This window comes from Aegilops tauschii, chromosome 3 (genome assembly GCF_002575655.3).
Source record: "Aegilops tauschii subsp. strangulata cultivar AL8/78 chromosome 3, Aet v6.0, whole genome shotgun sequence".
NCBI lineage: Eukaryota > Viridiplantae > Streptophyta > Magnoliopsida > Poales > Poaceae > Aegilops > Aegilops tauschii.
The window spans coordinates 149,038,472-149,064,427 of record NC_053037.3 but is presented as its reverse complement, the minus strand read 5'-3'; the positions used below and the strand labels follow the sequence as shown (position 1 = coordinate 149,064,427).

General features: G+C 44.3%; 1 long non-coding RNA gene across 1 annotated transcript; it reads left to right on the top strand.

The window, feature by feature from the left end:
- Nucleotides 1-23,636: 23,636 nt before the first annotated feature.
- Nucleotides 23,637-25,654, top strand: LOC109775862 (uncharacterized). The gene is made up of 2 exons (XR_005772388.3): nt 23,637-23,913; nt 25,159-25,654. It is a non-coding gene; the product is annotated as an uncharacterized lncRNA (long non-coding RNA).
- Nucleotides 25,655-25,956: the final 302 nt, after the last annotated feature.

The following is a 25,956-nucleotide window of genomic DNA, read 5'->3' as shown; positions in this document are numbered from 1 at the left end:
CTGGTCTTGCTCCTTCATTATTGTTTTCTTGGTCTGGATCCTTGGTTGAAAGAGCTTGGTCATATTACTTCTTCATATGACCATAGGTATTGCATGCATCTCATTGTTGTTGTCTGGTATACCAGGTGGTGACAAGGGTAAATAATATCGCTTTGTCGTGTATGAGGCAACTGGTCTTTCTGAGTATTGACAAAATTTGCTGTCCCATGTTGTCTTTCTACAAAACGTGTCGGTTCTTGCATCACCAACTGAGGTGTATAACTGACTTTCTTATTCTGGCATGACTCGTGAGATTTCCGGATTCTCACCTTGACTTCACCATCGTACCACTGACTTGCAAGATCTTGGCAGCATGCTCACAATATATATGAGAATTTAATTCCTGAGGCAGACTTGTTTTTTACTGATTCTTGCTTCTGACCAAACAGTTGCGGATCTGATTCTTGGAATGTACTGCCAAATGCTGCCAACTCATAGTGTAATATCCCATGCCGTACTGAGGGAGATTGGATGACTTATGCTGGAATCCATCAGACCATCTTGCTGAGGAATACTGGGTATCGTGCTTCAGAAGCTTCCCCCCTTAAAGACTTGCTAGGGAAGACTCGGTGCCTTATGCCGAAATTTTTTTGTGGTTGCTTCCTGAAGAACACAGGTTACCTTGCACGGGAAGTCATACATATAGTGCACTGATTAATCTTGCCTTGGAAGCTTCTCATTGTGATATGCGGACCGGTTACCATACATATCTACAATCTTAATATTTCGGTTGTTGATTTCTTGTATGATATTGACTGTCCATCCAGGATTCCTTTTGCATTCAGACGAGATATTCCAAATTTCACTGCAGTCTGCTGATAACTTCATTCCGTTTATCTGAGCTTCCAAGTATTTGAATTCCTTACTGATTCTTCAGGTCCAGTGTCGGTTGATGAGCAACTTTAATAAGGGGAAAATATGCAACACCGAAGGCCCAAATAAATAAATAAAAGAAACGACGAAAACAAAAGCACACAAAGCATACAAATAATAATATTAATAATCAAGCAACATCACATATTACTGCTACTCACAACAATAATATGCATGCACACCTAAGCACACAAATCTCGCAGAAACTCTGGTATTACGGTCTAATATGATGTGGTTGTGTGCACGAAAGTGAATCCACGTGTGGAAGGAGTTGGTGTAACCAAGGCTACACCAATCGCTGGCTGAACTCCGGTTGCAACTGGATGGATACGGAGGCGAGGACGAACTTGGTGATCATGTAGCGAGAAACAAAGGTCACGACCACATCAGCATCAAGTGTACGAAAGGGAATCGTACACGTCCAAAGAATGGAATGACAGGGTAGGATAGCGGAGGAAAAGCAAGGCTTGCTGGCATTGCCCTTTTCTGATAACAAAGATCAGTGAGGGTTGCCAAAGGGACGAGATGAAGGGCATGGTTCGGGATAGAGGCAAGTCTACCACCGAAACGATGTGGGTGGAAAGTAGAAAAGATATCGATACGATATCCGAGCATAACTCCTGCAAATGGTGTCTAGAACACTAAGTACCAGGGCATCACTCTGCTGGGACAGAGGTGATGCCAAACACCGAAGAGCAGGCATGTAAAGAAGGAGGGTGCAGGTAGTGGATCGAAACCGATGCCACCTACACTCACAAGATTAACTGTTAGCGACAAGATAATAATCTATATGCATGCCATGCAACAAACAAATGCAGCAATCAAGTGCAACTAACCAGACTCTATACTACCGCATTCTAACGCTTGCGCGGGCTAGGGCGTCCTACAACCAGACCTGCTCTGATACCAAGCCTGTGGCACCCTGGCTCAGAGAAACCGGAACGCCCCGTATTCTAGCCCAAAGATCGAGGAGAAGTCTTCTTGAATACGGCACTGCTTAGCATAGAACAAATCAGCTCTTTATTACAATCTAGATGGATACAGGGGATTACATCGGCACGGCGACACTACGCCTGCCCCAGTTGCTCTATGCAAGCAGCAAAACAACACGAAGTAGCGGAATAACTACTGGCAGCGGAACATCGACGATAGTGATGAACTCCACTCCGCAGAGACTTTGGCTGGAATGCTTATCCTAGATCGCAAACAAGGAATCCATGACAAACAAGCAATCAAATCTGGCATGACCTGCAAACTGGCATGACACGCCAGGTCAGTACATTGAATGTACTTGCAAGCTCACAGCAACCAAAAGCAATCAAGACAAATAACAACATGGCAATTACAGGTTATTCAAGGATTAACATGATACTATCAGAGCAATCATAGTATGTACAACATGATACATCTAGAACAATACGAGCATGACATGAATATATGAACATGATGATACTAACATGCAACATGATGAAACTATCATGCACCAACTTACTCTGCTCGGTTACCTCGTAACCATCACATGCATCACTTACCACCGTGGACATCACACGATCATCTCAGGATCCAATCAAGCTTGGTATAACAATACCGTAGTAATCATTAATGACCACAGGGAGCTTGACCTTTACCCGTGATTCTCGCATAACACCACAAATACCCAACAACTCGGTATCCTCGATACCACGGTGATCACGTCACGATCACAACCAACCTCTTCCTCATCATCGAACCAGGGTTACTATTAAGCACATTATTATTATTATTACTGTTGACCCATAGTGTGACCAACTACGAACTGGGCCCTTATCCGCGGGTGCGGCTATCGATAGATTTAGTATACACTCTGTAGAGGTAGCGCACTGTACCCACACCACAGAACCCATGGCCTCGCGCTCCCATTCGGTTGGACCAACGTCGTTCCGACAAAACCTCTTACTGCCAAGCCACTCTGGAAAGAAAGAAGAGGTCATCTTCTTCAATTTCCAGACCACATAGCCACAGAAAAAGAAAACTCAAGCAAAAATCTCAAAAAAATCAAAAGAAAAAGAAAGGGCCAAAAATCAGGCTGTGACACCTGCCTCCACCGAAGTCGTCAGATAAGCCGGAGATGGTTGATGAGCCGCGTACTGAGCTGCCAGCTCAGCCTCCCGACGTGCTCCATCCTGATCCATCAGGGCCTGAGTATTACCACCACGCGTCGGGTCATGTCCATGGGGCGGGTTACGGCGCTGCTCACTACTTGACACCGTCGGGGAGTCCATGTGTCTGCTATAACTCCGGCTTGGGCGAATGGATCCTCTCACAACTGTAAGAATAAGCCTCCTGCTGCACCAATGTTGTCTGAAGAAGCTCTCTAGCCCTCTGCGTTTCAACCGCAGCTGGAGACTCGCCTTCAACTGGGAGAGCCACCAATCGCGACGCCGCAGCGATCATGTTATCCAAAGGGTTAGAATAATGACCTGGTGGCGTCGGCACATGTTGAGATGGGATGTTATGCTGACGAGGCGGGTCTGTCGTGCGTGGTTGAGCCGGCGCTCCAATCCCAGGCGCGGCTACTGCCCGGTTTACCCCTGGCGGGTCACTGGTCCATGCACCAGGTGTATTGAAGAGGTTCCTCGCCTCATAAACCGATGCATACGACTTCGGTGCCTTCTCCTCAAGACTTTGTTTGAAGCGTTCTGATCCAACGAGAGCCAGAAGGAATCAGCCTGGATTCGTTGCGCCTGAGCATCCAAAGCGGCTCGTTCCGCAGTCATACTCGCGTCCTCCGCTGCCAGATCTTCCTTGGCTTGAGCTATCTCATCTCGTAGTTTTGCAACTTTCGCATTATGCTGAGTTTTATTTGCCGGGTTAACCTCTGCTATCAATAATGTTGTCAAAGTGTCCAATAAGTCGGATAAGACCTGAGTCGGTGGGCGCGCAGGGCCTCCTGCCCCGGCCGCCGTCACTGCTGCTGATCCAGAAATCATTACCTTCGCAGTCGTAGAATTCTGCCCCGGCTGTGTGCCGGCCATGAAAATTGCGACCCGGTTCGGCGGCTCGTAGGGGTCCGGAATACTGTCGCCATTGGAACAGCCCCCAAGCCTGCCGTCTTGTAGTTGATACAATGAAGTAGTCTCGCCCGTGGATGACTCACCATTAGAATAGATGGCCATCTCACCGCCAGACATGGATCCTTCCTCAAATTCTGCCACATGGATGAATCCAACGAAGGCGCGCTTCACGGCGGCTTGAACCCGGGCGGGTTGTGCACGCTGAGCCGTTTCGATGAGGTCGGTGCAGGTGTCCGGCTCAGGGCCTGGTTCGCCGATCTTGCCGATGAAGACGTGAATTCCATCGAAGGGGACCCGGTACCCGTACTCAATTGAGCCGGCCTCGGGGCCCCAACCTGCGTCGTCGATGTAGAGCTTGCCGCGACGACTCTTGGTCATCCGGCCCATGGCGTATCCTTTGATCCCTTCAAAGTTGCTGTAAGAACTCGAAACCACCGTGCGCTGGCCCCATGGTGGGCGCCAACTATCATGGAATTGTCACGGCAGATGTCCTAGTGTAAGGACTTAGTCGTGGAGCCCTCCATCGCACTAGGTTAGCTTAAAGGGGTTAAACGGGACAAAGGACACAGGAGTTTATACTGGTTCGGCCCCTTGCGGTGAAGGTAAAGGCCTAATCCAGTTTGAGGTGGTATTGCTTATGTCTCAATTACCAAGGAGCGATTACGCTTGACCTAGCTTTCAATCTGTTGTCTCTTGCCCTAAACCGTCGCCGGGTCGTCCCTTTATATACACAGGTTGACGTCTCGCAGCTCATGGAGTCCTGGCCGGCTCATACACAATCGTGTCCGGCTCGGTGACTAGCTATATGTACCTTACAACCCAAGTCATACATACATGGCGGTTTACACTTATGGGCCTTAAGCCGCCTTCGGGCTTTGGGCCTCTAATAAGTCTCCTTGATAAATCGCCATCTTCTACGTCCTCATGGGCTTTGTTATGATGAACCGCCATCGGGATAACCCGGCCCCTCCTGGGCGGGTCATACCCAATAGTCATATCCCCAACACATGGGATAATTCCGTTGGAATGGAAATGCCATTGAATTTGATCCGTGAGCATTCAATCGTCATATTCAATACATTGTGCACATAACAAAATGGTGTGACTAGATCTCTTCCCAAAGAGAATCAAAATTGCACCACTATTGCAGAATTGTGATGAGCCAAACTTTTGTTAGTTGTAACATGCGGTCTCACACGCCGCATATTTAGTCTAAATGAGATCAAACACATATACTGCGTACCCTTGCAGTTTGTACGTGGAAATCAGTGAAGTAGTTCCCATCTGCGGTAATTCGGTTGCATACCAATATCACCACCCCAGTGTACATCAAGGGCCTTCACATATATTTGGGATCTATGTGAGTAATAACTATTGTATGATTGTTAATCCGTCACATACCTTAACCCTAGTGAGGGAGTTATTTGCAGCCCGTGCGCTGATTGCTTTTGCAATAAGGACATTTTCAAGCATCAAGGGGAGAAATGTACCACATAGAATGCCAGGGGATGCATAAGAAATGTCGTAGACATTCCACGTACTTAAGAATCTAAACTAGAGGTTCACGTTATGTGAAATTTGCAACATATTGCAAATAATCTGCCATATACATTTACTGATGACAAAGGTGTCACTGAAGTCTAGTACCAGAATGAGTGGAGGTACCTAATAACCACTCGTATCCCCAAATGGGAACAAGAGGGGGAGAATTATGGTCACATGAGATTAAGTCCTCATATGTTTCCGCGGAAATAGAGGAAATGGCCTCCTCCATTAGTAAATGTGATTCAACCTAGGTTTAATGACACAAGATGGGTGCGCGTCATCCAGACCCAACACATGTGTCCACACATTTTTTGGTGATGGGACATTGAAACACCTTGACTCCGTTGCTATGGGAAATCACAAGGAGTTAAGTGGCGTAACGAGAATTCCACAAATGATGTTGATTCATGAGAATCACATATGAAAAGTCTACATATATCGACATAAAATTCTTCCTGAGAATTGCTGAAATCCTTTTTGGCACTGAATCAAAATCCATGGAGAGTGTTGTTTACACTTATACTGGTTCAAATGAAAGGAAGCAATTTAGGAAGATTAGCACTCGCTCATCAAAAGAGAGGTGTTTACGATAGTAAAACCTGCTCCTCATAAGTATCTTTCATAGAGAAGAGAAATGATTTTTCATTCGGAAACGAAAATAGATGAGGTGGTGAGAAAGTGAGGCTTGTAGCACAAGGGTTTTCACAGAGACCCAACATTGTTTATGATGCAGCATACCTTCTCGGTATGAGCGGAATTATGTTTTGATACTAATTGCCAGTATAAATACATGCGGCTGATGTATGCAGTGGCTACATACTTACATAGATCATTTAGTTCAGATATACATATTGAAGTCATCGAAAGGGCTTAGTATTCTGAATCCAATGATAAATCGCAACATGTTTGTGTGAAGCTTCAGAAGTCATTCTATGACTCAGAAGAGGTCGAAGAGTTGTGTGGTACAACAGACAAAGTGAGCTACTCCTTGATAAGGATTACTCTAATACTAATGATTGTTGATGTGTATTCATGACGATATCCTGAATTTGATTTACATCATCTTAGTGAGGTGGATGATCTTCAATGTCTATACTGAAGGAAATATGCCCTAGAGGCAATAATAAAGTATTATATATTTCCTTGTATCATGATAAATGTTTATTATTCATGCTAGAATTGTATTAACCGGAAACATAATACATGTGTGAATACATAGACAAACAAAGTGTCACTAGTATGCCTCTACTTGACTAGCTCGTTAATCAAAGATGGTTATGTTTCCTAGCCATAGACATGAGTTGTTATTTGATTAACGGGATCACCTCATTGGGAGAATGACGTGATTGACATGACCCATTACGTTAGCTTAGCACCCGATCGTTTAGTATGTTGCTATTGCTTTCTTCATGACTTATACATGTTCCCATGACTATGAGATTATGCAACTCCCGTTTACCGGAGGAACACTTTGTGTGCTACCAAACGTCACAACGTAACTGGGTGATTATAAAGGTGCTCTACAGGTGTCTCCAAAGGTACTTGTTGGGTTGGCGTATTTCGAGAATAGGATTTGTCACTCCGATTGTCGGAGAGGTATCTCAGGGCCCACTCGGTAATGCACATCACTATAAGCCTTGCAAGCATTGTGACTAATGAGTTAGTTGCGGGATGATGTATTACGGAACGAGTAAAGAGACTTGCCGGTAACGAGATTGAACTAGGTATCGAGATACCGACGATCGAATCTCGGGCAAGTAACATACCGATGACAAAGGGAACAACGTATGTTGTTATGCGGTCTGACCGATAAAGATCTTCGTAGAATATGTGGGAGCCAATATGGGCATCCAGGTCCCGCTATTGGTTATTGACCGGAGAGGTGTCTCGGTCATGTCTACATAGTTCTCGAACCCAAAGGGTCCGCACGCTTAAAGTTACGATGACAGTTATATTATGAGTTTATGTGATTTGATGTACCGAAGGTTGTTCGGAGTCCCGGATGTGATCACGGACATGACGAGGAGTCTCGAAATGGTCGAGACGTAAAGATTGATATATTGGACGACTATGTTCGGACACCGGAAGTGTTCCGGAGAAGTTTCGGATTAAACCGGAGTGCCGGAGGGTTACCGGAACCCCCCGGGGAAGTATTGGGCCTTAGTGGGCCTTGAGGGGAGAGAGAGGGCAGCAGCCAGGAGGTGGTGCGCCCCCTCCCAGAGGAGTCCTAGTTGGACTAGGAGAGGGGGGCGCAGCCCCCTTTCCCTCTCCCTCCCCCTCTCTTTCCTTGCCCCCTTCTTTTCCTAGTAGGACTAGGAAAGGGGAGTCCTACTCCTACTAGGAGGAGGACTCCCCCCTCTCTTTGGCGCGCCCCATAGGTAGCCGGCCTCCCCTTGCTCCTTTATATACGGGGGCAGGGGGCACCTAAGAACACACTTGATATACGATATTTTAGCCGTGTGCGGTGCCCCCTTCCACCAGATTACACCTCGATAATACCGTCGCGAAGCTTAGGCGAAGCCCTGCGTCGGTGGAACATCATCATCGTCACCACGCCGTCGTGCTGACGAAACTCTCCCTCAACACTCGGCTGGATCGGAGTTCGAGGGACGTCATCGAGCTGAACGTGTGTAGAACTTCGGAGGTGCCGTACGTTCGGTACTTGATCGGTCGGATCGTGAAGACGTTCGGCTACATCAACCGCGTTGTAATAACGCTTCCGCTGTCGGTCTACGAGGGTACGTGGACAACACTCTCCCCTCTCGTTGCTATGCATCACCATGATCTTGCGTGTGCGTAGGAAATTTTTGAAATTACTACGTTTCCCAACAGTGGCATCCGAGCCTGGTTTTATGCGTTGATGCTTTGCACGAGTAGAACACAAGTGAGTTGTGGGCGATATAAGTTATACTGCTTACCAGCATGTCATACTTTGGTTCAGCGGTATTGTGAGATGAAGCGGCCCGGACCGACATTACGCGTACGCTTACGCGAGACTGGTTTCACCGTTCGGAGCACTCGTTGCTTAAAGGTGACTGGCGGGTGTCTGTCTCTCTCACTTTAGTTGAACCGAGTGTGGCTACGCCCGGTCCTTGCGAAGGTTAAAACAGCACCAACTTGACAAACTATCGTTGTGGTTTTGATGCGTAGGTAAGAACGGTTCTTGCTAAGCCCGTAGCAGCCACGTAAAACTTGCAACAACATAGTAGAGGACGTCTAACTTGTTTTTGCAGGGCATGTTGTGATGTGATATGGTCAAGACATGATGTGATATAATGTGTTGTATGAGATGATCATGTTTTGTAACCGAGTTATCGGCAACTGGCAGGAGCCATATGGTTGTCGCTTTATTGTATGAGATGCAATCGCCATGTAATAGTTTTACTTTATCACTAAGCGGTAGCGATAGTCGTAAAAGTAATAAGTTGGCGAGACGACAACGATACTACGATGGAGATCAAGGTGTCGAGCCGGTGACGATGGTGATCATGATGGTGCTTCGGAGATGGTGATCACAAGCACGGTGCTTCGGAGATGGAGATCACAAGCACAAGATGATGATGGCCATATCATATCACTTATATTGATTGCATGTGATGTTAATCCTTTATGCATCTTATCTTGCTTTGATTGACGGTAGCATTATAAGATGATCTCTCACTAAAATTTCAAGATAAAAGTGTTCTCCCTGAGTATGCACCGTTGCAAAAGTTCTTCGTGCTGAGACACCACGTGTTAATCGGGTGTGATAGGCTCTACGTTCAAATACAACGGGTGCAAAACAGTTGCACACGCGGAATACTCGGGTTAAACTTGACGAGCCTAGCATATACAGATATGGCCTCGGAACACAGAGACCGAAAGGTCGAGCGTGAATCATATAGTAGACATGATCAACATAGTGATGTTCACCATTGAAACTACTCCATCTCACGTGTTAATCGGTCATGGTTTAGTTGCTTTGGATCACGTAATCACTTAGATGATTAGAGAGATGTCTATCTAAGTGGGAGTTCTTAAGTAATATGATTAATTGAACTTAAATTTATCATGAACTTAGTACCTGATAGTATCTTGCTTGTCTATGTTAAATGTAGATATATGGCCCGTGTTGTTGTTCCGTTGAATTTTAATGCGTTCCTTGAGAAAGCTAAGTTGAAAGATGATGGTAGCAATTACACGGACTGGGTCCGTAACTTGAGGATTATCCTCATTGCTGCACAGAAGAATTACGTCCTGGAAGCACCGCTAGGTGCCAGGCCTCCTGCAAGAGCTACACCAGAAGTTATGAACGTCTGGCAAAGCAAAGCTGATGACTACTCAATAGTTCAGTGTGCCATGCTATACGGCTTAGAACCGGGACTTCAACGACGTTTTGAACGTCATGGAGCATATGAGATGTTCCAGGAGTTGAAGTTAATATTTCAAGCAAATGCCCGGATTGAGAGATATGAAGTCTCCAATAAGTTCTATAGCTGCAAGATGGAAGAGAATAGTTCTGTCAGTGAGCATATACTCAGAATGTCTGGGTATAATAATCACTTGATTCAATTGGGAGTTCAACTTCCGGATGATTGCGTCATTGACAGAATTCTTCAATCACTGCCACCAAGCTACAAGAGCTTCGTGATGAACTATAACATGCAAGGGATGGATAAGACGATTCCCGAGCTCTTCGCAATGCTAAAGGCAGCGGAGGTAGAAATCAAAAAGGAGCATCAAGTGTTGATGGTCAGTAAAACCACTAGTTTCAAGAAAAAGGGCAAAGGGAAGAAGAAAGGGAACTTCAAGAAGAATAGCAAGCAAGTTGCTGTTTAGGAGAAGAAATCCAAGTCTGGACCTAAGCCTGAAACTGAGTGCTTCTACTGTAAGCAGACTGGCCACTGGAAGCGGAACTGCCCCAAGTATTTGGCGGATAAGAAGGATGGCAAGGTTAACAAAGGTATATGTGATATACATGTTATTGATGTGTACCTTACTAATACTCGCAGTAGCACCTGGGTATTTGATACTGGTTCTGTTGCTAATATTTGCAACTCAAAACAGGGGCTACGGATTAAGCGAAGTTTAGCTAAGGACGAGGTGACGATGCGCGTGGGAAATGGTTCCAAAGTCGATGTGATCGCCGTCGGCACGCTACCTCTACATCTACCTTCGGGATTAGTTTTAGACATAAATAATTGTTATTTGGTGCCAGCGTTGAGCATGAACATTATATCTGGATCTTGTTTAATGCGAGACGGTTATTCATTTAAATCAGAGAATAATGGTTGTTCTATTTATATGAATAATATCTTTTATGGTCATGCACCCTTGAAGAGTGGTCTATTTTTAATGAATCTCGATAGTAGTGATACACATATTCATAATGTTGAAACCAAAAGATGCAGAGTTAATAATGACAGTGCAACTTATTTGTGGCACTGCCGTTTGGGTCATATCGGTGTAAAGCGCATGAAGAAACTCCATACTGATGGAATTTTGGAAACACTTGATTTTGAATCACTTGGTACTTGCGAACCGTGCCTTATGGGCAAGATGACAAAAACACCGTTCTCCGGAACTATGGAGAGAACAAAAGATTTGTTGGAAATCATACATACAGATGTATGTGGTCCGATGAATATTGAAGCTCGTGGCGGATATCGTTATTTTCTCACCTTCACAGATGATTTGAGCAGATATGGGTATATCTACTTAATGAAACATAAGTCTGAAACATTTGAAAAGTTCAAAGAATTTCAGAGTGAAGTTGAAAATCATCGTAACAAGAAAATAAAATTCCTACGATCTGATCGTGGAGGAGAATATTTGAGTTACGAGTTTGGTCTACATTTGAAACAATGCGGAATAGTTTCGCAACTCACGCCACCCGGAACACCACAGCGTAATGGTGTGTCTGAACGTCGTAATCGCACTTTACTAGATATGGTGCGATCTATGATGTCTCTTACTGATTTACCACTATCGTTTTGGGGTTATGCTTTAGAGACGGCTGCATTCACTCTAAATAGGACACCATCAAAATCCGTTGAGACGACGCCTTATGAACTATGGTTTGGCAAGAAACCAAAGTTGTCGTATCTTAAAGTTTGGGGTTGCGATGCTTATGTGAAGAAACTTCAACCTGATAAGCTCGAACCTAAATCGGAGAAATGTGTCTTCATAGGATACCCAAAGGAGACCGTTGGGTACACCTTCTATCACAGATCCGATGGCAAGATATTTGTTGCTAGAAATGGATCCTTTCTAGAGAAGGAGTTTCTCTCGAAAGATGTGAGTGGGAGGAAAGTAGAACTTGATGAGGTAACCGTACCTGCTCCCTTATTGGAAAGTAGATCATCGCAGAGATCTGTTTCTGCGACACCTACACCAAGTAGTGAGGAAGTTAATGATAATGATCATGAAACTTCAGATCAAGTTATTACTGAACTTCGTAGGTCAACTAGATCAAGATCCGCACCAGAGTGGTACGGTAATCCTGTTCTGGAGGTCATGTTACTAGACCATGGCGAACCTACGAACTATGAAGAAGCAATGGTGAGCCCAGATTCCGCAAAATGGCTTGAAGCCATGAAATCCGAGATAGGATCCATGTATGAGAACAAAGTATGGACTTTGGTTGACTTGCCCGATGGTCGGCAAGCCATTGAAAATAAATGGATCTTCAAGAAGAAGACTGACGCTGATGGTAATGTTACTATCTATAAAGCTCGACTTGTTGCGAAAGGTTTTTGACAAGTTCAAGGGATTGACTACGATGAGACCTTCTCACCCGTAGCGATGCTTAAGTCTGTCCGAATCATGTTAGCAATTGCCGCATTTTATGATTATGAAATTTGGCAAATGGATGTCAAAACTGCGTTCCTGAATGGATTTCTGGAAGAAGAGTTGTATATGATGCAACCGGAAGGTTTTGTCGATCCAAAGGGAACTAACAAAGTGTGCAAGCTCCAGCGATCCATTTATGGACTGGTGCAAGCCTCTCGGAGTTGGAATAAACGCTTTGATAGTGTGATCAAAGCATTTGGTTTTATACAGACTTTTGGAGAAGCCTGTATTTACAAGAAAGTGAGTGGGAGCTCGATAGCATTTCTGATATTATATGTGGATGACATATTACTGATTGGAAATGATATTGAATTTCTGGATAGCATAAAGGGATACTTGAATAAAAGTTTTTCAATGAAAGACCTCGGTGAAGCTGCATATATATTAGGCATTAAGATCTATAGAGATAGATCAAGGCGCTTAATTGGACTTTCACAAAGCACATACCTTGACAAAGTTTTGAAGAAGTTCAAAATGGATCAAGCAAAGAAAGGGTTCTCGCCTGTACTACAAGGTGTGAGATTGAGTAAGACTCAATGCCCGACCACTGCAGAAGATAGAGAGAAGATGAAAGATGTTCCCTATGCTTCAGCCATAGGCTCTATCATGTATGCAATGCTGTGTACCAGACCTGATGTGTCCCTGGCTATAAGTTTAGCAAGGGGGTACCAAAGTAATCCAGGAGTGGATCACTGGACAGCGGTCAAGAATATCCTGAAATACCTGAAAAGGACTAAGGATATGTTTCTCGTATATGGAGGTGACAAAGAGCTCATCGTAAATGGTTACGTTGATGCAAGCTTTGACACTGATCCGGACGATTCGAAATCGCAAACCGGATACGTATTTACATTGAACGGTGGAGCTGTCAGTTGGTGCAGTTCCAAGCAAAGTGTCGTGGCGGGATCTACGTGTGAAGCGGCATACATAGCTGCTTCGGAAGCAGCGAATGAAGGAGTCTGGATGAAGGAGTTCATAACCGATCTAGGTGTCATACCTAGTACATCGGGACCAATGAATATCTTTTGTGATAATACTGGTGCAATTGCCTTAGCAAAGGAATCCAGATTTCACAAGAGAACCAAGCACATCAGAAGACGCTTCAATTCCATCCGGGATTTAGTCCAGGTGGGAGACATAGAAATTTGCAAGATACATACGGATCTGAATGTAGCAGATCCGTTGACTAAGCCTCTTCCACGAGCAAAACATGATCAGCACCAAGACTCCATGGGTGTAAGAATCATTACTATGTAATCTAGATTATTGACTCTAGTACAAGTGGGAGACTGAAGGAAATATGCCCTAGAGGCAATAATAAAGTATTATATATTTCCTTGTATCATGATAAATGTTTATTATTCATGCTAGAATTGTATTAACCGGAAACATAATACATGTGTGAATACATAGACAAACAAAGTGTCACTAGTATGCCTCTACTTGACTAGCTCGTTAATCAAAGATGGTTATGTTTCCTAGCCATAGACATGAGTTGTTATTTGATTAACGGGATCACCTCATTGGGAGAATGACGTGATTGACATGACCCATTACGTTAGCTTAGCACCCGATCGTTTAGTATGTTGCTATTGCTTTCTTCATGACTTATACATGTTCCCATGACTATGAGATTATGCAACTCCCGTTTACCGGAGGAACACTTTGTGTGCTACCAAACGTCACAACGTAACTGGGTGATTATAAAGGTGCTCTACAGGTGTCTCCAAAGGTACTTGTTGGGTTGGCGTATTTCGAGAATAGGATTTGTCACTCCGATTGTCGGAGAGGTATCTCAGGGCCCACTCGGTAATGCACATCACTATAAGCCTTGCAAGCATTGTGACTAATGAGTTAGTTGCGGGATGATGTATTACGGAACGAGTAAAGAGACTTGCCGGTAACGAGATTGAACTAGGTATCGAGATACCGACGATCGAATCTCGGGCAAGTAACATACCGATGACAAAGGGAACAACGTATGTTGTTATGCGGTCTGACCGATAAAGATCTTCGTAGAATATGTGGGAGCCAATATGGGCATCCAGGTCCCGCTATTGGTTATTGACCGGAGAGGTGTCTCGGTCATGTCTACATAGTTCTCGAACCCAAAGGGTCCGCACGCTTAAAGTTACGATGACAGTTATATTATGAGTTTATGTGATTTGATGTACCGAAGGTTGTTCGGAGTCCCGGATGTGATCACGGACATGACGAGGAGTCTCGAAATGGTCGAGACGTAAAGATTGATATATTGGACGACTATGTTCGGACACCGGAAGTGTTCCGGAGAAGTTTCGGATTAAACCGGAGTGCCGGAGGGTTACCGGAACCCCCCGGGGAAGTATTGGGCCTTAGTGGGCCTTGAGGGGAGAGAGAGGGCAGCAGCCAGGAGGTGGTGCGCCCCCTCCCAGAGGAGTCCTAGTTGGACTAGGAGAGGGGGGCGCAGCCCCCTTTCCCTCTCCCTCCCCCTCTCTTTCCTTCCCCCCTTCTTTTCCTAGTAGGACTAGGAAAGGGGAGTCCTACTCCTACTAGGAGGAGGACTCCCCCCCTCTCTTTGGCGCGCCCCATAGGCAGCCGGCCTCCCCTTGCTCCTTTATATACGGGGGCAGGGGGCACCTAAGAACACACTTGATATACGATATTTTAGCCGTGTGCGGTGCCCCCTTCCACCAGATTACACCTCGATAATACCGTCGCGAAGCTTAGGCGAAGCCCTGCGTCGGTGGAACATCATCATCGTCACCACGCCATCGTGCTGACGAAACTCTCCCTCAACACTCGGCTGGATCGGAGTTCGAGGGACGTCATCGAGCTGAACGTGTGTAGAACTTCGGAGGTGCCGTACGTTCGGTACTTGATCGGTCGGATCGTGAAGACGTTCGGCTACATTAACCGCGTTGTAATAACGCTTCCGCTGTCGGTCTACGAGGACGTGGACAACACTCTCCCCTCTCGTTGCTATGCATCACCATGATCTTGCGTGTGCGTAGGAAATTTTTGAAATTACTACGTTTCCCAACATATACCACATATGAGATATGCACAATCATTTTAAGACGAATATTTGGGTCAAACCAAATCATGCTAAGTTTATAGTTGAGCATATTCCCTCTGGAATAAATGTATATCAGTCTTCATATATCTAGAAATATTGGATATATCAAAGACACATATGATCATATTATACCTGACATGGGATACAAGCCCATTTAGACCGAGGGGAGATGGTGAAGTGATAGTGGACCTGAAGTTCCATATCTGTATACCATGAGAGCACTCATATATCTTGCAAAATACGCCAGGCCTGACATTATATTTGTTGGCAATATATTGAGAGTGCAATCCCCAATAAAGGTATAATGGTTGATATAAGGTATATCCTCAGATATGTCCAAGACACAAAAGGTCTTGATTAATTCGATCTGGAAAATCAAGATGGCACCATGGTGTGATATCGTGATAGTGGCTAATAACCTGATCCCAATAGTGTCATATCAAAGACTGGATTTACTGGAAGAGTATTCTGAGGGGAGCCTTCAGAATAGACTTCAAATGGGTCCTTCCAGAGATCATTCTGCTGTAATTATTTTATTTGAAGCATTACAAGATGTGTATGGCTTCGCAGAATGACTGCCTACATGTGAAATCATGTGGAGATTCATTGAAATTGACTATCATTATCTACCAAGATAATGTCACTTGTATTGCTTATGGGTTATATTTATCCTCGCTAATTACAGAAATGTAGGAGTGTAATATGCAAACAAATTATTGTGATATTTGCAATGTCTGTACCAACGTTTATATTCCAGAATCAGGTTTGTGGAATTGGTATGAGATAACATTGATGTTTGCAAAGTTCAAGGGGAGTAAAAATCCCAAGTTATAACATGTTGGTGAACTTCAGATCATTCATATTGTACTCCTTTTCTCTTTATGGGTTTTCCATAATGTTTCTCATATAAGGTTCTTAACGAGACAATATAAATACAAGTGCAGATATATGCCATGTTGCTTTCTCCTTATATTTTTTTCCACTTGGTTTTAAAGGAGTTTTCGATTGCATATTATCATAAGGTTTCTCCTCTTTTTTTCCACAGGGTTATTGGAGGAGTTTTCTGTTTGCAATATACAGATGACGAATTGATCAAGGGGGGGGGGGGGGTTGAGAAATAAAACATGTGATCAATTATATGGGAGGGATGCCTTCCAGGAGGTGTCTGTTGGGGGAAAGGTGTCTCCCCAACACACCCCTTCATCATGTATATAAGTGGGTCTCCCACGTTGCAATGGATGAGTGAATCATTTGAACTCTTCATTTGTCTTATGATTTTGCTCTACTGCAGAATTGATACGGTACGGGGCTCGGATTCTTTTTACTCACGGGACGAGGAGGGGCTATGTTGCGCAAGCGGCCGATGAACAAATAATATGGGGGTTGGGTGGGGAAAGACAGATGCGAGAGCAGAAAGAGTCCACACCGATTCGGCAGGTGTCTGTATTTATTTGCCTAGATTGCGTTTTTTCATAGATTTCCTAGATAGATTGGATCGATCCCCTTGTTAAAGAGTCCATGTCGATTCGGCAGGTGTCTGTATTTCTTTTCCAGATCGATTCCCTTTTTAAAAATATCGATCGTCAATTTTATGGTTAAGACAAAATTAACGGATATGGAGAACTAAGAAAGCTTCGTGCTTTTAGTATTACTAGCAAAAGAGACCGTGTGTTGCAACGGGAAAAAAATAACACTCGTCCCTAATCCAAGAATCATGACTCAAGACCTCAATAGGTCCACGTTCTTTATTTGAACTTGACATCAATGCCCACACAAACACAATGCGTTTGAATGTGTCAATCCTAATGCATCTCTCTTTCTCGGCACAAGATCAGAAATTTGCTTTCTTTTTTCCTGTGAGGTTTTGCCGTCGCGTGCATGTGGGGTTATAGATGGTTTCTTTCGTCTCTAATTTGGTTTTGTTGAGTTGTTCATTTTCTATCTGGATCTACAGCGGTACGAAATAAAGATGGATCATGCACTATTTATTAAGGTTGCATCCAAAACAACATTTTAAAAATGTTTAATAGGTAAAATAACATAATATTCAGATTCTACATATTTTCGATCAAATTTCATATATAACACATTAAAATTGGAGTTACTAGTTAAAAGATATGACTATTCTTAAAAACATATGATATAGATTGTGGATTAAATTTAGGAAATAGCAAAGGGTTCTTTGCAAAACGTGAAATGTTTTGCAAGAGTCACTTAAAATAGTAGTGCGGATTAGTTATAAAAAACTATGGGGGTTTCTGCAAAACGAAACGTGGTTATCACTTAAAACTATACCACGGCTTAATTACTAGTAACTATAGGGGGATTTCTACAAAATTACGCGACGGACGACCGGAAGCAGTCCATTCTTTATTATTAGCTTTACTTTATGAGGTAATTACACTAGTGGTGCCTCAACTTGCCGCCAATGTTCACTTTGATGCATAAAGTTGAAAAATACACTGAACTAGTGCTACAACTTGGCTATTTGGTTCAAATACTGTTCAATTCACGTTTTCATACATCCGGGCTGCTGGCTAGGATGACAGCGTGTCTGCGGGACCCGTTGCCAGCCACTGCAAGCGCGCACAGGGGCGTGTGGCTGGAATGTTACAGAAAAAAACCTTCATGTTTTTATTTTTGCACAGAATCCCCTGAGCCGGTGGGACACAACACCAACGCTTCGGCCCAGCCCCCAAATCCCTAACCCCTTTCCCCTTTTGGCCGCAGCAGCAAGTAGCACGGCGGCGGGGAGCCCTGGAGCTGGTCGTCGGCGGCGAGCCTTCGAGCTTGTCGGCGGCGGCGAGCCTTCGAGCTTGTCGGCACCGGTCACCTCTCTCATCCCTTCTGTCACCCATATTTGACTCCCTCTCTCCCATGTTTCATTTGTTGTCCATGTACAGATGGGTGGCACCGGCGTACCGCGAATGGTCGACGTCGGACGAAGATAGTAGTACATGATAATTAACTTCACAGCAGCACTGAATATTACTGCCAAATCTTGCATGCACATTGTGAAGAGATACAAATTTTGACAGCAACAAAGTGATATTCGGTACCAAATTTTTGACAGCAACACTATGAACAAGTCTGGTACATAACATTACAGCCAAATACTTAAAATTTAAGGTACGTAACATCACATTCCAAATGTTCATTCGGGTCAACACCAACAGTTGTGAGTAAGTTTCCTTTATATCTGGTCTTTATGTGACATCCATCAATAATAAATTATTGGCCTGCAACCCATAAGCCAACCTCTCTTGCATGCATCCAAAGACCAGTACAATGTTGAGAAGTGCTCATGTGTCTCCTTCGTCTTCTCATCTACTATCTCCTTTGTGCATAGGAAAAATTTGCTACCAGGATTGCTTTGCCTTAATTCCTCTCCATAATCCCATAACTGCTTGTATTGATCATCATCATCCCCCCTTATCTCCTTCACTGATGCTCTTCTGGATCTTCCCAGTTTGCTCCTGGTTGGTATGAGGTTGAACTCTGTCTGAACCTTCTCTTCTTATTTCTTTAAGGGCATCTTCTCATTGTCTCTGAACTCATTTTTGAATTTTTTGGTTAGAAAAGGAGCTGTCAACCCTTTAAGATTCCAGGACTTACTACAAGTGTGTGAAGGAAATATGCCCTAGAGGCAATAATAAAGTATTATATATTTCCTTATATCATGATAAATGTTTATTATTCATGCTAGAATTGTATTAACCGGAAACATAATACATGTGTGAATACATAGACAAACAGAGTGTCACTAGTATGCCTCTACTTGACTAGCTCGTTAATCAAAGATGGTTATGTTTCCTAGCCATAGACATGAGTTGTCATTTGATTAACGAGATCACCTCATTAGGAGAATGACGTGATTGACTTGACCCATTCCGTTAGCTTAGCACTCAATCGTTTAGTATGTTGCTATTGCTTTCTTCATGACTTATACATGTTCCTATGACTATGAGATTATGCAACTCCCGTTTACCGGAGGAACACTTTGTGTGCTACCAAACGTCACAACGTAAATGGGTGATTATAAAGGTGCTCTACAGGTGTCTCCAAAGGTACTTGTTGGGTTGACGTATTTCGAGATTAGGATTTGTCACTCCAATTGTCGGAGAGGTATCTCTGGGCCCACTCGGTAATGCACATCACTATAAGCCTTGCAAGCATTGTGACTAATGAGTTAGTTGCGGGATGATGTGTAACGGAACGAGCAAAGAGACTTGCCGGTAACGAGATTGAACTAGGTATCGAGATACCGACGATCAAATCTCGGGCAAGTAACATACCGGTGACAAAGGGAACAACGTATGTTGTTATGCGGTCTGACCGATAAAGATCTTCGTAGAATATGTGGGAGCCAATATGGGCATCCAGGTCCCGCTATTGGTTATTGACCGGAGACGTGTCTCGGTCATGTCTACATAGTTCTCGAACCCGTAGGGTCCGCACGTTTAACGTTACGATGACAGTTTTATTGAGTTTTGATGTACCGAAGGAGTTCGGAGTCCCGAATGAGATCAGGGATATGACGAGGAGTCTCGAAATGGTCGAGACGTAAAAATCGATATATTGGACGACTATATTCGGACTTCGGAAAGGTTCCGAGTGATTCGGGTATTTTTCGGAGTAACGGAGAGTTACGGGAATTCGTATTGGGCCTTAATGGGCCATACGGGAAAGGAGAGAAAGGCCTCAAAAGGTGGCCGCACCCCTCCCCATGGTCTGGTCCGAATTGGACTAGGGAAGGGGGGCGCACCCTTCCTTTTTCTCCTTCCCCCTTCCCTTCTCCTACTCCCACAAGGAAAGGAGGAGTCCTACTCCCGGTGGGAGTAGGACTCCCCCCTTTGGCGCGCCTCTTCCCTTGGCCGGCTGCCTCCTCCTTGCTCCTTTATATACGGGGGCAGGGGGACACCCCATAGACACAACAATTGATCCTTGAGATCTCTTAGCCGTGTGCGGTGCCCCCCTCCACCATATTACACCTCGATAATACCGTTGCGGAGCTTAGGCGAAGCCCTGCGTCGGTGGAACATCATCATCGTCACCACGCCGTCGTGCTGACGAAACTCTCCCTCAACACTCGGCTGGATCAGAGTTCGAGGGACGTCATCGAGCTGAACGTGTGCTGAACTCGGAGGTGCCGTACGTTCGGTACTTGATCGGTCGGATCGTGAAGACGTACGACTACATCAACCGCGTTGTGATAACGCTTCCGCTGTCGGTCTACGAGGGTACGTGGACAACACTCTCCCCTCTCGTTGCTATGAATCACCATGATCTTGCGTGTGCGTAGGAATTTTTTTGAAATTACTACGTTCCCCAACAGTGTGCTCATCAAAGAACTTCTTTATGACAAAACTAGAAGTTCTGTTGTCCTTGCTTGCCTGAAGATACCATGGGCAATCACCAGAGCATTGAGCTACAACTCTAGTAGAAGTATTCCTTGTCTTCTTCACTTGAACCCTGTTCCTGATGCTATATGATGTTATAGCATGTCTTAGCTCCTGCACATTACCAAACACCATGCCAAGTCTAAAAACAGGGGGCATTTAAATCTATTTCTGCATTAAATGCCTTGAAATGGTACTTCAACTTGTCCCTCTCTTCTTTGGACAATTCAAGGTGGGAATCGTCTAGAGCATCCTCTGCTAGCTCTGCTTCATAGTCACATGGTGTATCCTTCTCTCTGTGATCATCCACTTCTTTATCTATATTTGTCTCAAATAAATCATCGTCCCCATCCTCCACATCACAGTCACTATCATAGAAATCCTCATCAGTCTCTGAATCTGCTGCTTCTGCATCTACTCCACCTTCTTCCTCCATTTCTTCATCACCACAACCTGAGGGTGATCCTTCCCCTCCTATTCTTTGGCACACTTCTTTCCTCATCCTGGATAGTTTTCTCTTTGCCCTTGCTTTCATTTCCTGGAGTAATGACCTTTGGCGGTTCAGGTGTCCCTCCATGGTCTACAATCAGCAACAAATTCTTGTGCTCTGTAGTTGTTGCTATCATTGCAAGGATGTCTGCATCACACTTTATCTCTCTCAATCCATCACCCAATGTCTTTCCCGTCTGACACCAAAACACATCAAGCTTCACACTCACTCTGTCGTACCCGAGCTACTGCAGAAAATCATTGATCCATAAAATGGACAAAGTATCACTATCACAATTGTCAAACCAAGCAACTTCATAATCCATGTATGTGCTATTGCTTTCAGTTCCACAAAATAAGCCTTTGTGGTGAATCTCAACTGAGAAAAGACCATCAAAAGCACCTGCAATGCAAATAAGAAGTACTTAGTTCACTCTTACTTTAGCTTACAACACACAATTTAGTAAACAAACAAAATTCAGTTAACTATGAAGCTCTTAACTTTAGTTAACAATTAACTTGAGAATTCACTTCATAAAAAAATTGTAGTGAACAACCCAACCACATAGATGGTTTCCAGGCAACAAATACACATACGTGTCATCCCCTCACAGATGGGCACTGATCAAATATTAAACAGAAATACTAGTGTGACAAGATTAACTTCTGTCAAAAAGTGTCCAAAATTCAGTTAAGCCACTGTCGAACATTCAGTGTCGTAAATTCAGTTAAGCGTATGCCAAAAAAAGTTCAGCAATGCTATTGTTGAATTTTCAGCATACCTGTACTGACTATTTCTGATAAAATCAAATCCACCTTCCCCTCACTATTCATTCATAATATTTGTGGCTGTAGCCTACTAATACAACTTGTAGGTACAGAAAACTTGTCTGCTGGTCGTGGATCAAACCAAACATGTCGGCAGCAGTACAGAGACAGTACAGACTTCGCTACTGAATCAGCCTCATAATTACTCCTGCTACTCTTCTCATGTTTAAAAGCTTGTTCCTAAAACCCGACAAATGTGGTTTGCGCTTGTGCGGCAAATAGTTCCTTATGTATGTCATCTAGTCTGAATTTTTTATCGATCACGATTACCAAAAAAGAGGCATCTTACTAACCCATGCATTACCACCGACAGGCTTGCATTGTCGATCAAGCCACTGACACGGCCGACCTGTCTGCGGCGGCATCAAGCTCGACAGCCAACACGTTCATCTCATCACAGAAGGAGCAAAGGAGACGATCGGTGCAGCGATGACATGGTCGCCGGCGCGGGCCAGGTCAAGGTAGAACTCACTATCGATGTCGAAGAAGGGTCCCTCACGAGCACCACCTTCCCCTGCAGCTTGCTCCATGGTGCTGCCCCGTCCATCTCCGATCATGACAAGGACAACAATTGCCTGGTTGCAACTTCCATATCACATACGTGGACACAGCCACTATCTGACTGCTATTCTATCCCGCCAGTGCCTGTCGCTCCATGAATTCTTCTAATAAAACCCTAATGAAAGCAGGGTACAGAGGGGCAAAGGAGGCGAGGCAATTCTCAGTTTCTCACCGTATGGAGGGGCTGCATCGACGGGTGCTCGCCGACGAGGCTCCGCCATCCACGCCCGCGATGATCAATGGCGTCGTCACGACCCCCCCAGGCGGCAACTCCGAACGATCGAACTAGGAGAGTCGAGGAGAAGAGCTCGCGGCAGCACAATCGAACTGACCTGCGACATGTTAGGATACGAGCGCGAAATCAGGGTTGCGTTGTCCCACCAGCTCAGCGCCTTGTTTGCAAAAATAAGAAAAAACGAAGGGGTTTTTCGAAATATTCCAGCCACCCACACGACCACACGCCTCTGTGCGCGCTCGCAGTCGCTGTCAATGGGTCCTGCAGACACGCTGGCATCTAGTCAGCAGCGCGGACGTACGAAAGCGTGATTTGAACCGTATTTTAAACCAAAGAGCCAAGTTTTTACCCTAGTTCAGCGTATTCTTCAAATTTATGCATCAAAATGAACATTGATGGCAAGTGTGAACATTGGTGGCAAGTTGAGACACCACCAGTGTAATCACCTCTACATCAATTGGTCAAAGTGCACCGGAAAGGTAAGCTTTGCCAATGCACCCAGAATAGAAAATTAAGACAAGACAGACCAATACTAAAATGTAGGGAAACGCTTGTTATCTATAATGTCCAGCATCAGACCATTCCAACGCCATCCATTCAATTGAAATCCGATGCCTCACAAACTGAGTTGCTTTTGTAAAAAAGAAAACATCAATAGGGAATTAACTGCCCATAGCCCCGCCGTAAACCTCTCGCTAATCTCTCTCTTAATCTCTCCTATTCCAGTTGCAGCCACACCGGCCCAAGCTCATCCAGTTCCCACGCACCGCCCGGAGCTCCTCGCCCAGATTTCCTTCTACCCCGCCTCGCACGCTGCTGCTTCCTGCTCTCCCCGCCGTCGAGCAGCACGGCCGCCCCGCCGGCCAGCTCCGCTCGCTGCTTCTCCAAACCACATCATCTTCTACACCTGTGCGACCCCCGGGCGACAACGCTGGTGCTCCATCCTGGCGTGGAACGATCCCTATCCTCATCTATGATTCCTGCTTTGCCAGGTCAAATCAGGTGCGCCATCGTCTGAATCCGCTGCCGGAGTAGCACCGGCCGGTCAGAGAACCCCCCCTCCCCCTGGCAAAGTTTTTGGTTTCATTTTTCAAAATTACATGCTTCCACCCAACACTAATAATGCACTATTTATAGTATTTCCAGCTTCATACATCTAAAAAATGGAAGAATTATTGTACCACATATATGCGTTGAGGATTGTTTGTTAGAATTACTATTAAAAAGCTTGTTTTTATTATGTTTCCGTGCAAATGTTCCAGCCTATTCTGTTAGATGGGTGCTTCTAAACATATGCATCCACAGTTGGCGGCAATTTTTTTCCATGTTGCAAAATTACATGCTTCCACCCAACACTAATAAGGCATTTTTTTTCCATGTTGCAAAATTACATGCTTCCACCCAACACTAATAATGCACTATTTGCATTTTTTTCCAGCTTTATACCCATGTGTTCCTACATTGTACTCATTTTGCTACCATCATCTAGAAAAATGCTTCCGTGCCTTGATCACATAATGACTAACAATGGGTTTAGTATGTATGTTGGCGACACAACACATGCAGCCTCCGTTGCCACATTCTTGTCTGCCTCAGTCAGCAAATAAGCTTTCTTTCTTATTTCTAATGTCTTTTTTCCATACAAGCAAATCTGTGCCGAGCTGCCCCATGATGCGGCCGCTGGTGACCTCATCGGTGCCAGCATACCAACATTAGGTGGTTGTGCCCACCATCTCCACAACATTCGTTGCATCACTAGGTTGCATGGAGGTTGGACCGGCTGTTGGAGTAGCACCCGTCGATTGGTGAACCAGCAACGGCCTCCACTAGTTTGTTCTTACTTTTTTGTTCTTTGTTTAGTATACAATCTCACTATTAATTCATTGCAATTTATTCGAATTGATCGTATGTTATTATCATGTTCTGTCTCGTTTTTATGTGTGTAAACTAATAAAAACCAATCAATTTGGAGTGAAATTGTTTGCAAATCACAAAATGATGTGCCCGCATGTTGGCGGCAAGCATTGTCAATTTTATATGCTTTCACTAGATATGACTTACCTTGAAATACCATGAAATTGATGCTTCGAAATATCCATGCTTCCTATGGTTCGAAATATTCGTTCTAAAGTATCCAATGCTTTTATACGTGTATTTTGAAGCTTCTTTCCGGTACTAGTTGTTGCTTCCTATCTTCTATTCTTCTGCATCATACCTACAAATTTTATGCTTTGGAGGTGCTCAAAGGTCATCGACGCCGCCTGGCTGACATCCTAATCAGTGGGACCGAGGAGTTCAAAGATAAGGGGGCACAACATGCAAATGAGTCACGGCGGCAAGCAGGCGAATCAGCAATGGAAACTAGTGGCAAAACGTCCATTGGTGATGAAGACTACTGGTGCAATGAGAACCTAGCTCAAGACAATGGGCCTGCTTGCTTCCTAGCAAGCAACACGGCTGCTTCGTTAAGCTTCACGGAGCAAACATGTAGCAAGTAGTAGGTATTTTTTGCTTGGAAACAGGAAATGACATGCCTGCTTGTAAATGTTCACGAAAGTGAACGAACATGAAGCTAGTAGGAAGCATGTAGCACCAATGGCCAGCTTGAGGGGCCGCATTGTCACATCCCGTACAGAAGCAAGTAAGGAAACTAGTGGGAGAATATCCAATTTGTAAGGAACGATTCGATGTAAATTGTTTCTCAAAGAAGCATATTTGTTTGAAAAAAAATTGAGCACATTCATATGGAAGTATATTGTTTGAAGCAAGTTTACTCATGATAATGATTCTTTCTATGGAAATGTTTTGTTTGTTTAGAAGAAATTTTCTACTTGACGGAAACACAATTTTCATGTTTTTAGAGTAAAACAAATCATCACTTACGTAAAATGTCCAATACAATTATAGCAAGTTTAATTCATCAGGGAACCCAATTCATTGGTAGGCGGAAGCACGTTTTATTAGCCAGGAAGAATGCTTCTGTAGTATTGAAATCTCGTCAGAAAATGATGCTTCTATTGGTCAAGAAGAATGCTTCTGTGGTAT